At 37.6% G+C, this 17,972-nt stretch overlaps 1 protein-coding gene across 4 annotated transcripts in view; it reads left to right on the forward strand.

The window, feature by feature from the left end:
- Positions 1-17,972, forward strand: part of MEIS2 (Meis homeobox 2) — a 174,108-nt gene that overhangs the window by 17,662 nt on the left and 138,474 nt on the right. The window lies entirely within an intron of this gene.

Raw genomic sequence — 17,972 nt, forward strand, 5'->3', positions numbered from 1 at the left:
TGTTTGCTTGTACAGATTTGTTTTTGTTTCTGAAAATCTGGATTCTGAATGGTAAATAGAGATACACCTCAACTGCAAAACCTCTTTTGTATCTATATACAGTGAAAGTTCCTCAAGGTTGAGGAGGTTTGATTATTATTTTAGGGTTTTTTTATTTCCTACTGCATTGCACCTTATGTGTGGTCATCTGCATCCATGCTGAGTGAGTGTCAAAGGCTGTCATTCTGTTATGATAGTGTTTTACACGTGCTCATTAAAAGAATAACTGACTCCAGAAGGTGTAAGAGTCAAGCCCTCAGTGCTAAATGTTGGGTAAAGATGGCCTGCTGTCATTCTTGGATTTTGACTCAAGAGTTGATTTTTTCTTTTTTCTCCTTTTTTGATTTTTTTTTTTAGTCCAGAGTTTAAGGTGGATTCCATTCTTGTTTTTCTTTGCAAACATGGTAAGCTTCTGCCAGTGAGAGAGACATTACCTCTAAAAGGTCTTATGATATGGCCTCACCACAAGATGTTTCTCCTACATCTGCAGTATTTTCCCTTTTTCCCCACGTGCCCAGCAGAACCAATGGACAGGGCTGATAACCAGCTAGTCTTGAAGGATCCCAACATGGCAAAGGGAGAAGCCTTCAGGGCTAGAGTTGCTTTGACTATTCTCATGCTGCAGACTGCCTCCCTCCATGATATTTGCCATGCTTAGACAGCAGAAGAGATATGTGATTTCATGTCTCTCACGTGGCCCATTACTTGGCACAGAGCTAGTTCCCCTCATCTGCCTGATGATCTGGTGCTGTCCCGTTGCAGTTCTAGGAACTTGCAAAGTTTGTTTCTGGTAGAGTGGTTTGGTTTTGTCTTCTATTTGTAAGAATTGTTTATACATTTGTAATCTTATTGCTGATAGAAAGCAGCCATGGCATAGGGTGTGATCCAACTCCAAAATGAGTCACAAGGATTTTTTGCTATGGGATTAAAATGGAACTGTACAAGACCCAGCATGAACCATTACAACTTCAACAGCTGATAGGGAGAGCCTGACTGCTAAACAGCATAATGGTTTTATGTCTATTGGCTGGCCATAGGCCAAGATACTGTTGATCAAATGTTTATGTGGTATATTGTAGCTAAAGTGCTCAGTGTAGCAGATGATTTGCTTGCTTAAAAATGATTCCTTTGATTGGTCTGCCATCTTCATTCCATCCCTAGGGAGAAAGTTTCCTGACACCTGTATAGCCACTCTGCCCCAGGAACCCCTTAGAAATTAAAAAAGTTCCTTCATTGAGCCATGCTTGGTATAAAGAAATTGCTTGTATACATATCCAGGGATCCTGCATTTCATAGTCTCTGATCCCCTGTCATGTAACTCTGGTGGGTGCTTGGGAAATATTGCTAAGCATTAGAAAAAGCAGTTGATGACTACTACACCACTTTCCTTTAGAAACAGGTTTCTGCCAATAAATATGATTTCAACAAACCTGTTATTCATTTATGTGGAAGAGGAACAGCCTTTGAGGGGCCAAATCAGTCACTAGTGCCGTCCAGTCCAGCAGGGTAAAACATTGCTAGTATGTTTCCCTTTGTGCTCATCTGGGCCTTCGAAAGGGAAGCCGAAGTCCAGTGACAAATCACCATTCCATTCAGCTGCTGGCAGCTGAAAGGTTATTCTACAGCACCAGCAGAATTCCCATTAGAGATGGCTCTGGATTGCTCTCACCCTCTCAGTCCTGGGAAAGAGTAAGGAGAATGGGGTCTGTCTTGAATTTTCCTTAGGCTTTCTTCGGAGGGGCAGAATTTACTTTGTAATTCCTGAGCCAGCAGTGAGCTGGTCCCAGACAATGCCAAGAAGGATAGATGCCCTCTTGAGCTATTCCAGTGCAGTCAACTTGGTTTCCCTGCAGTTTTGCCAAGAGCTTCCACAAATGCTGCTTCACTTGCCCCAAAGGATTTCTTGGAAATGGGAGCTCATTAGAGAGTCTTGGGTTACATTAGCAACTTACAGTCTTCTCCACTAATGCCTGGTGGCAGCAGAGATTGATTCATCCTAGATTCAGTCTCTTCTGGCTTTTGAGAGCACTTTTTCCAGGGGTCTCTGCTTTTGCCTTGAGTGTATGATGTGCATCCTGTGATATTTTTTTATAAATTATTACTTTATTTTAATTTTATTATATTTTGTGGAGGGAGGAGATGGAAAGGATTTGGGTGGGTGATGACTGTTTTTTGCAGACTTTCTCTGCATGAGATAAATACATTTATTGCCTGTAATAATTCATCCATAATTCTTACAGTCTGAACCGAATAAAAATGGTGTAGACATTTTGCCTCTTTATGGAGGACAGTCTCTCTGCTACAGTGCGTGGCTGCCCTTTGGCATCAAAAGGGTTAATCTGGCCTGTGTTTGGTATTATTAGAAACATGCTGGCATTGGAAGAGTTAAGTAAAGGGCCTTCAGGCAGTAAATGTTGAAAGATTATCCTAATTTTATTAGTGGTGAGTGTCTATGTTGTTCTTAGCATGTCACCTCACTTGTTCAACAGAAAACTAAGCTACACAACATATTGATCATCTGGCAAACCAAAGTAGTAGTGATCTGTAATCCACCAAGCAGTTATTGACTTTATCCCAGTTCAGATCCACAAATGCAAATCAATGCTGTATAATACTATTTTAAAGATTAGTAATGATGTAGTAGGTCCGATCTACTTTCCCCCTGCCCTGGAAAGAGTTAAATGTATCCAATAATAAAAATAAAAGACTCTAAACATCTTACAAAGGAGAAAAAGGAGAAGCTGATTTAATGGTCTAATGAGGCCATCTTCCAGAGACTTGTTTTGTGTAGGGCTTGCTTTGACCTTTCGCTTTGCTCAGGAGCCCAACGCTTCATTTTTCACATTCTTGCAATTACGTTAACGCTTCAAGCATTTCTGACTCCAAGTCAGCTAGCAACACCAGGCATAACTCAACACTGTGAGTTTTTCTCCTCTCTGTAGATTCATTAACAGGTCACCGGGGTCCCAACTGAAATTTAAAACTGACTGGTTCTGTTGGGTTAGCTGAGTTATAGCAAGGGAGATGGCAGGAAAGGGGGTGAGAGAAGGGGAGGGGAAAGAGAAGACCCTGGGGTTTTTGCCAAGGAATATATGTGTAAAAAGTCTAAGTGGAAGATTAAAAGGTGTGTGTAGCTTTATCATCCACCCTTTTCTTCAGAGAGGAAAAAACACATCTGAAAGTCTTCTGGGGTATTGTGTTTTCTTTATTCTTTGCGAAACAAAGTGAAAACAGCCACTGCCTTTACATAAAAGGCTAAATGACTTCTAGAATTTGGCATCAGTTTGTACCATAGTGATGGATATGATGCTTCCAGACTTTAATTCCTATTTAATTTCTTTATGGGATATTGCAAATAATGAATATGGCAGATTATGCATGAAAAATGGGAAATAAATCTCTTTAAGGTTTAAAAACATGTGGTCTACAGGAAAGCACCAGGGAATAATTTCAGTTTCATATTTTATGGTACCAGGATTGTATACCTGATCTGTCATATTCATAGTTCACTCACTCAAAGGGCCTGATCCATCCAAGTTACATGGAGGCTGTCTTCCTTCAGGACCTTTCAGGAAGTTCAGCATCTTTTTAGGATTAGATCTGGGGTGACAAACTTCATCATAAGTAAGAATCCAGAGATTAGAAAATTCTGATGGGTTATAGAGCAGTAAAAATATAAATGAGTATCACATCTTCTTTGCTTTACACATGTGAGTGAGTAGTTCATTGTTGTGTGGCTTTTTAAGCTTGATTTTTTTTTTTTTTAATAACTACTTGTGCTGAATGATCTGCCCTTTTATAAATAATATCTGAGGCTACTCTCTAGAGCAAATCCCAAAGTAGTTTAGAACCACTTCTGTGCCAGCTTGATGTCTGTCCATGATAGCTTTCTTTGGCAAAGACTCCATAATCTGGTTCAGGACAAAGTCAACTAAGATATTAACTGAAATGAAGCATCCATCATGGTTAACTCTCTGGACTTATGCTTGTTGGAAAAATTAAGTAGTATTATTTCTTATTCAGTATATACCATCCTGTAATATAATGTGTAAATCAAATTTGTTTTCAAGACTAGCTGATAAAGCCCAAAGGTCTATTTTAATATTAGAAACTCTACTGGCACTACTCAAAGCTTAGAACCAAACTCCAGTAGTTAGAAAAAGGAGAGGGATATGTTGATGTTAGCAACAATTAAAAAATAATATGTTCATGCAAAGTCTTTGGTAGCTAATCCAAAAGCTAATGCTACAACTTCTTTTCCTGGTATGGTAAGTAAGTATGGTAAGCCTGCTGAAGCTAGTATGCATATTCATCATAAAGATTCAGAACATATTTTTATTCCTTTGTGTTTTTACCTATAAAGTGATAGGGTATGGTTTTATTGGAAGAGAGCTGCCTTCTGTAAGAAAGGAAATTCCTGAAAGGCAGGCTCAAACATCCAGACTGAAAAATCAAACTTGCTAATAAATAATGCTTCACTGGAGATGCATTATTTCAGAAGGCACAGCTCTTATAAAGGTGAACTGTATGAAGTCTGAAAAACTCTTAAAGAACAATGACTTTTTTCAACTGAGGAAGATACAGGAAGCGAGTAGCCCTTATTAATTCATCTTTTTCTTTCAAGTTTGAGGGGCCCGTCCTTGTGTTGATATGTATGAGTAATTCCCATTAATGGTGATGGGAGTTACGCATGTGCACTGACAGAAGAATAGACCCCTTAGTGTTCAAAGCACATGAAATTTACATTTTTTCCATTGCTGTAATTGAGATGTTGACAAATTGGAGAATATTGATGGGCCTTTGTTTTAAGTATTTCTTGCCAAGTTTGCTTTATTTTTTCATGGTTTGAACAATGGTGTGGGTTCAGCAGCAATGAGTAATAAGGGTAGAGTAAAGATAACTTTGATTTCAATATTTTGATGTGCCAATAAGAAATAAATTCTTAGGCAAATGGAGTATGTTGTTTTAATCATTAGCTATGCATGAAAGAAAAATTGATGTTGACATCTTTGCTGTAAAATCGTTGTAATGGGGCCTTCCTTACAATTCATTTTTGTAAAATTCATTTTGTACATTTTGCAGCAATTGAACAATCCCTGCACTGTGAATAGGCAGAATTCCCAGAAATACTGAGACAGTTGGCCCAGTAACTGCTGAGCTCACACTGCACACCACATGCACATTAACCATGATCATGCCAGAACCAGCTTAGCTAAATATAGTCAATTTTTGATATCCTCCCATCCTTTCTTTTATTTCTGTCTATTGCATGAAAAAAAATGTTTGCTGACTCCAGCAATTAAACAATAACCACAAAAAGACCTGTGTCCCTACCCACTGTTCAATAAGTAGCATTAAAATTTTATAGTGAATTTTCACTTCACTGTACTGTTTTCTAACAATCAGGTGGGTAGCAACTGCAGATTCCTCACCTTTTATTAAATTACAGCTCAGAGAGTGTGTGTGGTGTTTAAAACACTATACTTGTATTCAAGTTACTCACCTCACTCTTACCTTTTAATCCATGTAGGTTTGTATATTAAGATGTAGATAAAAATCTACATACACATTTACTTCCATATTTGTAGTATGTTTTGCTGGGGTTTCAAAAGCAGCCTAGCAAAACTCTGTCAATGGAATGTTTTCATAGTGGCAGTAATCTCTTTAAAATAACCCTAAATACAATATGACAGATGCCATCTGGAATAATCTTTTGCTAGTTGCTTTCAACTTTTATTTTTTCCTACAGCTAAGTTCATATAAAACTGGTCACTTACTGTTACGGTAAACAGTGAACTCTTTCCTCCACTTTTGTATGTGAATGTTCAGAGAAAAAAAGTACATTATTTTACTTAAGAAATTGTTACTGTGGAGAGGTTTGTCTCTGATTTCATGTTTCTGGGTATTTTAAAATATATGTGTGTGTATATATATTTATTTATGTATTTGTATTTCAAAATACAAAGGTAGGATTCTGCCTTAGGCTATTCCCTCCATCTCAGACCCTATTCAGCCTAACCCAATTTGCCTCCAAATGCTAGATAACATCCCATTCACTAAATTATAATTGTATGTTTGCTACAATATTAATGGCTTCAAAATGCAACACATTCAAATATACAGTATTAAGTGCTTAAATATCTTCCTGTGTTGTTACAGACTAATTTTTTCCTATATATATATATACCAATTTATTTGAAAGATCTAGTGTTGGAATCTCTGAATTTTTTTTTTTAACATAGTTGTGTAAAGGGATGTCTCCTGATGCCTGTTAGAGTTTAATTTAGAGTAGTAATTAAACTTGAATACTGCCTCATAAACAAAAGATAAACAATAAACCAGCCACGTTCCCTGCTGTTTCATAGCTTTCTTTCCCAGATGTTTTAGCCTGATAATTTTTACATAGTGAACTACCTAACATGGAGTGCCATGGACAGAGGTCAAAGCCTAGTTCTTTGTAATTGTTTTATAAAAAACTTTTCATTAATGAAAAACTACAGGGTTTCCTTTGTATAGCAGATAAAATTGTTAGATACCGAAGGACACTCATTAATTGACTTTTTAATTCTCTCCCTCTTGTTTATTAAGACAGCTCTTATTTAAAAAAAAAGCAACTGATAAGCTTTATTTTAGCTGTTGATGACCAAGAAATGTTTCTGTTTCTTAATATGGGGGTGCCTGATATAGTACATTGGAATACTCTGTGTCATCCTTAAAAAATAAAAATGCCCTTGCAGGAGCTGCTCTCTCCGTGTTGATCCTAAGCAACGACGGAAATGTTCACAGTGGAAGGCTTTTAATTTTTCAAGCTGCTCCTGAGGCTGCCGAAGCCTGTGTGTCCATCTCTGGACCGCTCCTCTGTCAGCCATGATCTTTCTAATTGCCAGGTAGTGGTAGGCCGTTCAGCTGCAGGAGCCATGTTATTTTCACTGGGTGGGGTAATTACTGAAAGCTGAGAATAGCTGCACTAAAGACACAGGGATACTTTCATGATCCCATTAGCATAAGAGAGGGTAAATTATTCATGCCAAGTGAGGATTCTATGGGGAAAAGTATAGTTAATGCACATAGTTTTTAAATGTATCCCTTTCTGCTCTGAGACTAAATTCTTGTTGGATTCAGTTCTCAGACATTTACGGGAAAGCTCTAGTGGCATGTTAGACGCAGTTCATCTCTCTCTGTTTGCAGCGCTCTCAATAGAGACCATCTGGCACAGATCCAAAAGGTGATTAAACAAAATGATCAGCTCTTGTTGCTGTGTTACATGTCCAATACTCTGGATTAAAAAACATGACCCACAACAGTCAGCTAACAAAATTTTTTTTTTCCCTCTTTTCCGTTCCTCCGTAAGAATTCAGATGGTCCACAAATGTCTATGCCATCTTTGTGTCCTTATGGCCCATAATCATGAACAGGTTGTGCAAATGGCTCTTTCTGTAACACGGTCTGTTCCAGCAGCATAGAAACATCTCATATTAATTGGGTCAGTCTAATGTTCATAATGACATGGGGAAAAATTATCCAAATGTGTTCTTATAGTAAACACTTAAAATGTGCCTTTCTCCGATTAGAAAGTGAAATTTGACATCAGGCTCATGTAGCTGATTTATTTTTTAAGATGGATGAAAATCAAAGCATGACACTGTCATCTGCTTAAAATAGTTTAAAGCCCCTTCTAACCAAATAAAAAAAAAAGGCAGGGGGGAGGGGTGAGCTGTGGTTTAACACCACAATCAGGGAATGAATTTACAGTGCTATTCAGAAGAGTACTCCCTTATCATAAACAAGCTGATAATCACACTGAATCTAACTCCCAATTAGCTCTTTCTTTGCTCACAGAGATCAGCGTACATGTCCTCCTTAAGCCATGATATGTTGCTGTTGAGTCATTCAGGAACGTTTGTGTACCTTATGTCATATTTTGAATGTAAGGATTAATGCAATATATTTACTAGAAAACCCATCTAATCAGCAAGGTAATTTTTCAAACCAATCCCTTCAATGCCTGAGTTAAGGTAAAAATGCCAAGACTGTGAAGAGGGGACATATGTATCTTATCTTTTTGGGGTTGCATCAAATGCCAAGTACTAGCGTAAATTCAACAGAAACCAGACATTGTTGGAAAGTAATTAAAAAAATATTGAAATTAAACCTACCATATGAGTGAAATATTTGTAGGCCCATTTTGTTGCATGCATAACGATTTGCATGGAATTGAACACTATTTCTTTCTCTTGTACATCTAGAGTTCTACTTTGCTAAACATGACAGAGGAATCATCTCTGAAACTCCCTCCATAGGATTGGAGGGATGTATTTAATGCTGAGGGTGCTTACAGTCCAAAATCAGTAGGTTTACTTAGAGGATACAGTTATTTAAGAAAAAAAAAGAGAGAGAGAAATGAAAGCCTTCAAATCTATGCCAAGAAAAATAAAGTTCCACTTTTAAAAGTTTAAAAGAGCCACTGTCAGTTTCCCTTACTGTGCAAGTTGGTTGTGGTTTAGCCCCAGCTGGCAGCTCAGCCCCACACAGTCACTTCTCCATTCCCCCCTGCCAGTGAGATGGGGGAGAAAATCTGAAGGGTAAAAGTGAAAAAAACTCATGGGTTGAGATAAAGACGATGTAATAAGTAAAGCAAAACAAGGAATTTATTCAGTTCTTCCCCTCAGCAGACAGGTGTTCAGCTATTTCAAGGGAAGCAGGGCTCCATCATGCGTAAGAGTGACTTAGGGCAACAATCACATCACTCTGGGCATCTTCCCTTTCTCTTTTCCACAGCTCTGTATGCTGAGCATTACACCGTTTGGTGTGGGGATATCCTTCTGCTGAGCTGGGCTCACCTGTCCCAGGTGTGTGTCCTCCCAAGTTCTTGTGCACTCCAGCCTCTGTGCAAGTGCTGCTCAGCAGCAGAAAAACCCCACCCCTGTGTTATCAGCACTATTTCCAGCACAAATCGAAAGCATGGCCCCATAATAGCCACTGTGAAGAAAATTAGCTCTATCAGAACCAGAATGAAGGTGAAAGCCATGGGGCACTGACCTATCCAGAGTGCTCAGGGCGGGAGGGCAGGCTCACCCAGCTCAGGGCAGCCCGGTGAATGAAAGGGACCCCAGTAGCCTTGTGGGGCTTAAGGCTATTACAGGGCAACTCATACTCTGTTATCATGCTGATTTTCCATTGATTTTTTTGCTGTACAGTACTTGTTGAAGGCCCTCTAGAGCATCAAACACTGCATTATGGCACCACACATTGTAGTATGCTGGCCTTTTGTCTTAATGCCTTGTCTTTTTGCCTGAGAAGAGGAGTGCTAACCACTCTGTGATTCTTGCAGCTACTGAGCAGCTTTTATATCTATAGAGCAGGGGAAGTAGGACAGGTGAAGAAGATTTGACAGCTGTGTTTATCTAACTCTTATTGTGATAATGTGATGCATTTGTTTACAGTTCTGAATTTTCAAACCCTTCTGAGTTTGAATTACTGTAAAATGTTGTTTTTCATTTATAAAATCACTTCTCATTTAAGTAACTGATTTCAGAATATGAATAAACCTGAATCTGGGGTCTAAATATATTTTCTTAGTGTAATTTCTAGTAATAGGTACTACAGGTTGTTGAAGTTGGAGCTGAGGTTGCAAAAAGATTTATGTAGGCTAAAGTGAGTAATTTCTCCTATTTTCTAACTTCCTATTCACTTAAGTTGTTGTATAATTCAGATAAGTTTTTCATTCACTAAAAAATCAAGCCATCTTTATCTAAGTCTTGATAAGATGAGGATTTTTAAAATCAGATGAGTGCCTGTATGTTTCAGGATATCTTCAAATAAATGTTTACTATTTTAACCAGTGTTTTCTACTGGTTTGTGAAAGTCTTTATACATGCAGTAAATGAAAAGGAGTATTTAAAAATGTTTACAAGAATAGCAAAGTACACCTGAAAACACATGTAGAAATTTAGACTTGCAACTTTCTGGAGTTATGTGACCCATAAAAAAAGCAGTGTAGTCATAAAGAGAGGATAATAGAGGGGAACAGTGACAGCCACCTTAATTATCCCACTACCTGCAGGCATTATCCAAATAACAAGTATGGTCACTGGGCAGACATCTGTTATTTTGGTGGGCTCCCCTGGAGGTTGTCAGCCTCTCATGAGGTAAGGGTGTGTCTGTCTACCCAGGAGCAGCTAACTGCAGGACTGGATCTGAGGGGACCTTGTGTAGGTTACCTGCCCCCTCTGACACGTGCTCTTCCCCATCTGTGCAATGGGCACTGGAGGTCCATGAATTGTACAGAATGGTCATCTCTTGTTGTGGACTGCTCTGGTATTCCAGGAATATTCCATGGAATATTCCAGGAATATTCCATGCATTCCAGGAATGCATGCTTTTGTAGAAAATTAAAGTGTTCTTCTCTTGGCCTCCTTGAATTGCATAAAATAAGCTCTGGATACACTGCATTTGTAAATTATTGCATTGTTTATTTAAAAACACTTCCTCTTTTTTCCACAAAGGTGAGAACATGGGAATGAAATAGCCTTTCTCTTTCAACTTTGTATTATAACTTTATAACTTTGTTCTTAAGGAACAAGGCTTATGAGGTAGTAAAAAAAGGATGGCATTGATCACATCACCACTTCTTTAGTGACATTTCTGTAAAGATGAAAAGTCTAAAGTGGTGCTTCCAATGTTTGAAAAATCATTGTATCAGTATATATGGGTATTCCTTGTTTAGTGGTTTTGTTTCTCTCCCCCTGAACAAGCATAGCCATTGTAGACCAAGGAAAACTTGGATTCTGTGCTCATATTTAGCTCCTAGGGACTCAAGGGTAATGCTGGTTTTAAACAAGATTATAAAATGCACTGGGGTTTTTTGTTTTTTTTTTTTCCTTCTTTAGGAATTCCTTAGTACTCTAGAGCTATAGAATGGGTTGTGATGCCTAGTGACCTTGCACGTCAATAGCTCTGTCTTTTAAACATGGACATTGATTTTTCTCATCCTGGCATGAGAAGATGTAGTATACCCCCTGCTTTGTTGCCTGTGAGTTTTCAGCAGATGTAAAGGCAGTGGTGGCTAAGAATAAAAGCTTAGGGCATCAGAGATGGCAGCACTATCATGAATAATCTGCCTCCTATTTAGGTGTTTTTTGTTAATTATAAAATACATCTTACCTGTTTGAGGGGGAATTGATAACCTTTTTGTGTTACTGTTTTACAGTTGTTTATGACTGTCTTTAGTCTAAAGCACACCAATCTAAATTTAGTAGCTTGGCTTTCTATAGAACCCAAGAATAATATTTTAAAACGCACCAACTAGGTGTCTTGATCACAGTTACAGTACTCATGAAAGATCTGTCTTTTGTTCATGAATCAGTGGAGGACTGTCCAGAGAAGGTTTGAAGGAAGACAGTGTGAGTCAGTTAAAAGCAGTAATTCCTTCTCAGAGGAGAGAAGAAAAAGGCACTGTCCCCATAAGATCTTGATCCTTCTTGCATGGAATCAGCAGCAAGAGCAGGGGTGCTACTGCTTTCAGATATGCAAAGTTTGGGTCAAATCCAAAAGAATGAAAGCAGAGCATGGTTCTCCTGTCTTAAAAAACAAATACACACAAAAAAAACCCAATAAGTTTTTATCATTTCCATAGGAACTACTGCCATTAAGACATGTAGGATGTACAAAAAGCCATAAAGTTCTAATATTTCCTAATATATTTTGGAACAAAATTCCATCCTACCCTATATTCTAGAGGACAAATGTTAATAAGCACTGGATTTTTTTTATATATGCGCAACAGAGTTTTGAATAATTTTTCTCCTCTGGTGGTTTTTATATGTTAGATTGAGCTTCAGAGAAAAAATAATTTGTGCTTTCACTTCAGTTAATTTCTTGAAATGCCAACAGTTTTGAAAATTTCTCTGTTGGAGAGATTAAAGCTTTGCAGTAAACTCAGATTTGAAGGAATTTGACTATTTCTGTTTGATTGCACTCAATATATTAATTCAGGTATGTGTGGAGTTGGAGAAAGTAAATTATTCTTTGTTTTCCACTGATACATATGGGTGGTTTATAAGTGACAGCCCCAAAGCCTGTCTGGTTTTAGGTTATTTGTGAAGCTGTCTTTACCCTGGCATAAGGAGCTAACTCAGGGAAATTGTCTGGTGGCAGAGTTGGCACAATGGCCCTGGTGACCCTATTCCTACCTACAGCCGGGGCAGTGAGCCCGGGAAAGAGCAAGACAAAGTGGTTTTCCCCTGCTTCACTGACTTCCCAGCTGCTCTGAGGCTGAAGTCCATTGCTAACTCCAGATGCTCAAACTTGCACTGAGTGCTGTCCTAAACTGCTGGCCTCATAACTCATGGAATGAACTCAAATTATTTTATGGATGGTTACCTTTGTACACCCTTGGCACCATACATTCCTCATGCACAGGCTAAGATTGGGGTCTTCTATTTTCTTGTGTAAACAAAGCATTTGCTATAACTGACAAGGATTGGTGGAGCAGCCATGAAAGCGAGACAGGGGAATTCAGCAAATTCTCTATTAATATGTGATTTGTACCATGAAATTTTTTGACAACCCTGGCATTTAATTCTTAAATAAGTAAAGAGTGCACTTTTCCTTGTAATCTTGCATTATGCCCACCAGCTTACCATGGCGACACTTGTTTAAGCAATTACATATATTTAAATTTTCCTTGGGCCTCTCCACGTACAGCTGCAAGTTGGTCATACCTTGACTAAAGGCAGCCCTCATTCACAGGGAGTTCAGCTGAGCAAATGGCAAATACACGTTTAATTTTATTGCGGGACTTGGTGCTAAGGTTTTAAATAATTTACGAGCGTAAAATTGGGAAACTCACATGAACTCCCTCTCTAATTTTACACTCCTGCCTAAAGAGGACGGAACATCGCACAAATAGTACAAATCAAAAATTTTCAGCTTGTAGCTTCCTTCCTAACTCCTCGCACCTCAGATTTACCACTTACTGATGGTTCTCCATTTCGTGGGACTCCTGACCCTGTGCATCTGTTAAAGGGGATAGTTTGGAATGAGCACAGCCTCCTACTCAGAAGGACCGCAGTGTTCTCTTAGCTCCTACTAGATGCTTGAACAAGCAGAGGGCTTAAGTGAAATCCTTTAGCTGAGCCAAAATCTGTTCTTATTTAGGGACTAATCCAAAGCCTGTTAAATCAACAGAAAGAGACTTTGGTTGACTTCAGTGAGCTTTGGATCAGGCCCCTCCTTCCTAATACATCTGAAATCAATGGAGGTACATTGGGCTTCTGCCAGTAAAAAAAAAATTAAAAAAAAAACAAAACAGAGAGACAGGGGTTGTCCTTGTGCTTTATTTGTACAGTACCTAACATATTGAGGTCCTGGTGCTCAAACAGTATCCCAAGTGCATCATTGAGACAACAGCAATTTTGACTTGATTATATTTCTTGGTGTTTATGGACTTCCGTTCAGCTGGGTACATAATTCCCTTGTTCAAAACAACCACGTATGCCACGCATCCACCTCATGCTCAAACATTATTTTTCTTTGCTAATGTTTTATATAAAGAAAATTATTGCAAAAAGTAAAAAAGGAGCATGTCAGTTTTTATAGCAGGATTCTTTTTTCTTATTTTTCAGTGCTCTCAGATTGTTAATAAAGCTGTTTTGAATGAAAAATACTCAGGCCATAGAACATGTAAAACCCAATGAGTGTAACTGTCAGCTCTCCGCCTTGAGAAAATTATTAGAGCCCCATGTGTTCTCTACAGCCAAAGGCAGTCACCTCTATATTATTTCTTCATTTATGCCTTTTATTTTTACTTCTCAGTATTAAGATGAAGTCCAAACTATAATCTGACACTTTTTAAAGATTTTGATGTAAGAATTAGCATTATGGAGATGGGAAATATTTTTTAGGCAAGAAATGGCAAAGGACTAAAACTCCTATGTATATTTCAGCATAGACTTTCCATTTTCAGAAGTGCCTATTGCAGCTGAAGTAGGATCTAAGTCTGGCAAAGGCTATTACATTGTGCTACTCTGCATATTGCAAGTCCTGTTACTGAAATCAAGAGGCCCACAGTGGGGTTAATATTGACCACCTCAGCCTTTGTAGGATTTGTTTTCAATTGACACTTTTGCTCTAATCAAAAGCTACAGTTATTTTCCTTAAAGTTGGTAAGTTTTGTCTACTTTAGCTTGTTAGAGTTTTGATTTTATTTCATATGCTTCTGAGTTCACTTAAAATTCATTTTGTGTATTCAGACACTTAGCATATTTTGTGCAAAACATCTGTCACAATGTGAAAACGTATTTGAGTAAGAAAATATTTCTGGTTCATACTTTTTTTTTTTTGAGTGGTAAATTTAGACACATATTTCTAGATGCAAAGTGTTAAACTTAATTAATGCTTTATTTTATTAGACATATTTAGTCAGCAGTCTTTTATCCATTTGGTGTAAAAAGGTAAATTCCATAAGTTTATAGTATTACAAAATTAAGTTTTGATTAAGAGGTTACCAAAATGCTTAATACATATAGATGTCTTTCATTTTACTGAAATGGGGATAGGCTGATCTGTGTTAACATCCCATATGACTTGCAATCCTGTATGTTCTGTTCTTTGCTTGTGAAAGGATCTTTAAAAAGAAAAAAATTATTGCTCATACTTCATCCAAGAGTGAAGTAACAATGCAGTTTTCCAGTTAAAAAGACATAATAAAGAGTATCATATTAATGTATTAGTGTATCATATTAGTTTTAAGGGACAATCTTTCAGTTTAGAGGGAAATTCTCTTAAGTTCACAAACTTACTTGAGACATAGTTAATACTATATATCTTACACTCTAGAAAATCTTCTGTGGTTCATATCTGCAATGATAGATGAAACACTTTCATTTATTTGTGAATTGGCTATCCTAATTATTTCCTTGAGTTAGATGTTATTAGCAGTTCATATTCCCAGCTCTGAGCATAGTTTCGGATAAAGTTCTGTGTATGAGCAAGGTTTTATGAAAGAAGGGCTTTATTGATTTCTTTTTTTGTTTTTAAAGATCTTTCATTCATGCTGTTAATCTATAACTCAGCTACATATCTGCCCCTTTTTTGTTATTTTGTTTTCCCTTCTGAATCTGAATTTGGGCAGGCCTTTCTAATTTGGTAATTCATCTCTGACATTCAGGGTTTGGTTTCAAACCCCTCTCTACTTTCTTGTAAACTAATCCTACAGTCCTAAGACCACCAAAGAGAATGTCATTTTAGCTAGAAGTCCACACTGTCAGAATTCAGGTTTACTGTATGCCAATTAACCCTCCTTTAAGCTCTTCCAAATGGCTATCAATCTGGTTTGTTTAAAAGAAATAAGCTGTCCTCTTATTTTAGAACTAGTAAAGAATTTTACATCTTTCTAAAGCAATTTTCTGCATTCTTAGTGACTTCATTGATGTGAATGTAAAGTACACAATAGGTCAAATTCTGACTTCAGTGGGAGTTGGTGGGAGCACAGTCTGTACATCTGAAGGCAGAATTGATTCAATCTTAGTGTGCCTGTGCAGTAAAAAAATATCTCTATATAATTCATCTTCATATAATCAGTGAGTACTGATTTGAGTTTGTTTCTCATGCTACTTTCATGACTGCCTCACATGAGCTCAGAGGAGCTGCTCATGCTCTTAGTAGGTGTGTGTGTGTGTGGGTTTTTTTCCTTGTTTATTCACATATAAACATTTTGCATGCTTCCTTAGAGAATTTCCTTGTAAGGTTCAGTTATTCTTAAGAGACTGAGCACGTAATTTGTAAACTATGCAAAGAGCACCCTGCAGCCGAGGCAAACCCTCGAACCATCCACTGGGACCGGCTTTGCTTGCCACTGCAGTACTCTTGGATGTAAAGTCTCCTGTACTGTGGCTGTAATGAGCAGGATATACTCACTCATGGCCAGATGTCCAGTGGAGGATCCATGTATTGGTCTTCTCTTCCAGTCTTCCATCAAGCAGCTGTTTGTTATAGCATGATTAATTTTATTTTAGATCTTTGAGAAGGATATTGTTTTTGAATGTAAAAAACCCCAACATAATATCCTCTGTTCTTATGCCCTCTCCATTCTTATTAGCTGTTCTTGAGCTAATGTCTGTCTTATTTCAATGGAGCAAAGTGTATCTTCTGTGAGCAAAATGAGATAATTACAATCCAAAAGAAAATGGAGAAGGTCTGTTGGCAGGAATGTTGCTGTTAAATTCAGGTGAAATCATGGGTTTTTTACTTGTGTGCTTTACCTTAAAGCTGAGTAAAAGCTGTATCTCTCACTTTCAGAAGAAAGACTTCATTTACACCAGGCTTCTTATGCTATTTATGAGTTGGCAGGCTTGATCCACTCAAATTTTACTTTCTAGCTGCCTTTTTATAACAGTCCTTTAAACAACTTGTTAGGAACTGCTTTTTTTGGGTTTTTTCTTAGAATGTCATAGATAGAAAACACTGGCTTTTAAAAATAAAAAGTTTTTCGAAGTAGTTTAGGCCTTTAACATATCATTAGAATATTGCCTTCCCTAAATCATCTCCCATATATTAAAGAGCAACAGTCAGTCTCCTTCGTGTCCTGCAAGTATTTAAGGTGATAATGCTAGAAATTCTAAGCTTAGCTTCCGCCCGTCCTCTTTTTTTTTTTTTTTTTTAATAATTTAAGTTAATGACTTTGGAAGGTGGTCTCATATCTGCATTAAATATCCATGAAGGTAGGGTTTTTTCATGGGGGTGATTTATGGTAGAGTTGTAGTCTTTGTTTGATAGGTGTGGGGTGGGGGGATATTGTTTTTTGCAGGGGGTTTAATAGTATAGCAAAGAATAGTGGGATATAAACATTTTAAAAGTTGATTCTGTAAAATGTAAAGCATGAACAAAGGTTTACCATGTTTTGCTTGAATCAGCCCACATCTGTTACAAGAAACTGTAGAACTGCAGACAGGCTATGGCTTTTCTCATGTCAAGGGGAATCCACTGAATCTTGGCCTTCATTTAGGATTCCCTCCTGATGAGCAAATTCCCATGACCGCTTTTGAAGCTTTAAAAGCTTTGGTTTTGTTTTAAAAGGCCTCAGAGCATAGGCAATGTTTTCATAGGCATTTAGAAACAAAAACTTGAGCTTTTAAACCTTCAAATGTCGCTGTGGGGATTCACTTGGCTTCTCAGCAGACCAAGTCTGAGATAACACCTGCAAGAAGTGTCTATCTGTGTGTGTGTATTTTGTGAAATTGTGATGCACCATCTCAACTGACCCACAAATGTGACAGTGGTGCGTGTGTAAATCTTATTGTTATGTTTTGCTGTTACTCAGTTTTAAGAACAAACTATTATTTTGGTTCTGTGGCATGACTGATGTGGATAAGCCAATTTTGATGTTTTAGATGTTTTAATATCTTCTGCCTCTTTGTCCTGTGATGCAAACTCTAACAAATGATCTTCAGAAGAACAGACGGAGTAAATGTCCATGGTTATGTTTCATTGTCTAAAGGGTACTGGGTTTTTTAGCTTCAGTCTTACTTTTTTCATCAACATCAGTTGCACAATAAAAGGTAGTTTTCTATAAATAGATGGGTTATACCATATGTAAACCCAGGTCTGTGATTACTAGATGGGAAAAAAATGTTCAATAGAAATGAGTGAACAAATCATCAGGCTGATGAAATAACAGAAGTACTTATTTGCACTCCTTTTCAGCTCCATCTCTGTGTCTTAAACACCTGAGGTGAAATTTTGTCATGTTTCAGATGGAAGGGGATTTTCAGAATTAAGGATAAATACTAAATGAATATATTAACACTGCTTTTCTCCTGTCCTGTGCTGTTCTCTAAACACCTGTTAAAAACAAGCAAGCACATATTTCGAATTGATGATACTGACTGGCAAACTTGGCACCAAATAACCTGCTGAAACTAAAATGTTGATGC

Source organism: Agelaius phoeniceus, chromosome 6, assembly GCF_051311805.1.
Source record: "Agelaius phoeniceus isolate bAgePho1 chromosome 6, bAgePho1.hap1, whole genome shotgun sequence".
Lineage (NCBI taxonomy): Eukaryota > Metazoa > Chordata > Aves > Passeriformes > Icteridae > Agelaius > Agelaius phoeniceus.